The sequence below is a fragment of the Triticum urartu genome, chromosome 4A (genome assembly GCF_056163025.1).
Source record: "Triticum urartu cultivar PI428250 chromosome 4A, HENAU_Tu73, whole genome shotgun sequence".
NCBI classification, from domain to species: Eukaryota; Viridiplantae; Streptophyta; class Magnoliopsida; order Poales; family Poaceae; genus Triticum; species Triticum urartu.
The window spans coordinates 5,385,045-5,388,390 of NC_141876.1; the positions used below are offsets into that span (position 1 = coordinate 5,385,045).

A 3,346-nucleotide genomic window follows, 5' to 3' on the forward strand; every position below is an offset into this window, starting at 1 on the left:
TGGCCCCCCAGGGCGCCTAAATAGAGCGGCCTGGGGGCGTGCCGGCGCTAGTTCGGCCCCTGGGGGCGACCTAGCTCCCAGTCACGCCCCCATGCGCCGGTCCCAGGATGCGGGAAATTTAAACTTGATCGTTCCCGCTCTCAAAAGACGTCACAAATCTGGCGATCGAACGTAGTCTGGCGTTACAAAAAACAGAGCGCCGCACGCCGCAAGTTCGCGTGCGCAATGATTCACTCGGCGGGGTCGGCTACAGGCGTTGGCGGAGTCGGCGTGCGCGGGCTCGGCGGTGTCGGAGCTGCTTCGGTGCTGGGCTGTGTCGGCGCGGCTTCGGCACTGCTGGGCGGCGATGTAGAGGCGTCCTTCGGGCTTGGCGTCCGTGTGGTCGTGGGCGCGGGAGCTTGCGTCGTCGGCGTCGTCGGCGTTGCCGTCTGTATCTGGTTCAGGATGAGGCCGCGCTCCGCCATGTACCACGCCTGAGCTGCTCGTCGTTGCTCTGGAGCATGTCCGCCCCGCCCATAAGAAAAGCCATGTCGGTGTTCCTCTTCTTCGCGGCGACGTTCGTCCGGAGCAGGTCAAGCTTGATGGCGCTGTTCTTCATCCGCGACGACCACCGCGCCTTGGTCTTCTTTTCACGTAGGACGGCCCGGGCCTGGGCGTCGGCGAGGCAATGCTCGATGGACTTCTGCACTCGCGCGGTTGCCGCGTCGGCGTTTTTTCCCTTCTTTGCCAATTTGTGGCCGTCCGGCCGCCCCTCTGACGCGCCCGGAGTCGTCGCGTCCGGCTTGTATGTCTCCTTGGCCTTGTCGAGGGTACGTCGGACTTCCGCCCACTTCTCGCACTTGTCAATGCGTTTGTAGACGTGGAGGTGCTTGAAGTCGGCGTCTTGGTTGTCGCGCCGATACATGGTGAACATACGCAGCAGCTGCGCGGAGAAACAAACAGTTGGCGGGCGACGGGCGTTGACGACGAAGAGATGCGGGCGGACGGCGTGCGTACCTGATCCTCAATGCTGGCGCCGCTCTTCGGGCGAGCCGCGACCTCCTCGACGATTCCATGCCATTTGTTGCACGCCAACTGGATACGCCCCCAATGGTTCGCCATCGCCTTGGAGCCGCGCTGCATGTAGACGCCTTTGAAGTACGGCGAACTCGGCCTTGATGCGGTCCCAGTACATCTCGAAGCTCTGGTTCGTGCCGATGGTCGGGTCGAGGCAGACGACTTTCCATGCTTCGGCGAGGCATTCCTCCTCCTTAGATGTCCACTTGATGCGCGCTTTGCCTGTCCTAGCCGCCCGCTTCTTCTTCTGGCGCCCCTTCGTCGGATCAGGAGCTGGCTCCTCCTCGTCCTCGTCCTCGTCCTCGTCCTCCTCCTCGGGTTCCTGCACTTCGTGCGCGTCCTTGCCGTAGACGTAGCCGAGCTCGGCCTCCATGTCGCCGCTGAGATCCACTATCTCGTCCTGGGTGGCGAACCCGGGAGACGCGGTGGCCGCGGTCGATCCTGTCACGATGATGTCGTCCATGTCGGCTCCTGTGTCATCCGTGTCGCCGAGATGCGAGAAGGGCAGCGGCCCATGGCGGAGGTGGGGCGTCGGTGGGGACGCATAGGCGGCGGGCGGCGAGTAGTTGTATGGAGGGTACTGCACGCCGACGAAGGCGGGTGAGGGTGTGCGCGTCGCGGGATGGCCATGGGGGAAGGTCACGTTTGGGTTGAACCCCCCGTGCGCGTCGCCGTCGGCGTAGCCGGGCGACAACGATCCCCATGGAGATCCGACGCCTTGCTGTCCCCAGGGCGCGTACTGGGCGTGGCTGACGACGGGTGGATTCATCATCCCCGCGTGGTCGACCGATGAGGAAGACGCCGCCGCACGCGCCACGTTGTCGCGGGCCTTCTTGGCAATGGACCTGTTCCGCCGGTCGGTGGTGACTGCGTCGCGTCGCTGAACTTCCACCCTCCACTCGGTGTTCGACATGCCCGGTGGCTTCGATGGCGGCGCCCTTGGCTTACTCTGCTTCGGCTGGGCCACGGTGCCAGTCGTGGTTGCCGCCGCGAGCGGCATGGCGTACTTCTTCGGCGGCATGACGGCGACTGGAAGGCGAGCTGGAGGGGGTTTGGCGGGAGAAAGGGAGGGAATGGTGGGAGGAAGGCGAGCGAGCGGAGGAGATGCGAGGGAAAAGCGTCAAGAAGCGGCGGGAAAAGGCCCTCGGGTCGCCGCCAGGGCGGGCCCACGCGCCTTTTTCGCTTGTGCCGGCTCCCCAAACGCCCCCCAGGGCGCCGGGTTCGGCCTGGGTCCGCCGGCACCAGTTTTGGCCTGAGCCGGCGAAAAACGGGCTTCTGGGGGCGCGACTGGGCCTTTTTTTGACGCCGGCGCGGCAAAATCGTCTGGGGAGGGCCTGTTGGGGGCGCGGCTGGAGATGCCCTAAGAGGCAAGGATGACCGGAAAAAAAAAAGATGATTGCAAGCACGAGCAGGTGGTTTGTTAGCTCGAGTGAAAACTTCACGGCTGCATGTGGCGAACAAAATGTATTTGTTCCCTTCGGATTGTAATAATCTGCATCGATCAACACTGGATTTTGTTTCTTCTCTATGGTTTGTAATAACGTGGAGTGGTGAACATTGTGTTCATCTATTCCCTATGGTATGGCCGTGTGCATCATGGTGATGCAGAGGCCGAGCATAACCCCGTATTATTTTTAAAGTCTATTCCCTACGGTTTGTAACATTACGGAATGATGAACACACAATGGATGGGTTCAACTGCTTTTACAACTGGAAACCAAGTCGTCCACGTATGATTGTGCTCCGTATAGTTGGTTGTCTATATCTTGTTTACTGCTGCATTCTGCTGTACTATTTGTGCCTACATATGCATCCTCAGTATTAGTACGAAATCCTCAGTATTAGTACGGATGCTAGACTTGTGTAAATCTCTGAATAATCTGGAACGGTGTCAGTCTGCCACAATGATGGATCAACCTGAGATGGTATCCTAAACTCCACTAGTTGCACTGCAGAAAGAATAACCTGCCACAATGATGGATCAACCACCGCACTGATTGCATAAAGAAGTGCAAGTTAGGTTGTCTATTTCATAGCAGTTGGGAAGAGTAAGGTAATGGAGAAAATTAATAGTGGATCGAGCTTGCCGATCTCGCACGCTTTGCACTCTCATCGGGAAGCCTATTTTATAACTGTACATCATTGAATGAAATTAATTCGATGGTTAGCTGGGTTTATGTTCCATTTTTTCCCGATAGAATCAGATGAAGCTTAGGATGGTGTTGCTTTGAATTTTTCTGGATTATTTGTTGTTCAGTTTAGTTTCAGGTTTCACATAACAGAGCAATTG

The 3,346-nt window shown here is 58.5% G+C and overlaps 1 pseudogene; it reads left to right on the forward strand.

Annotated features, from left to right (window-relative positions):
- Positions 1-225: 225 nt before the first annotated feature.
- LOC147974304 (uncharacterized) lies at positions 226-857 on the forward strand (annotated as a pseudogene).
- The last annotated feature ends 2,489 nt before the right edge of the window (positions 858-3,346 follow it).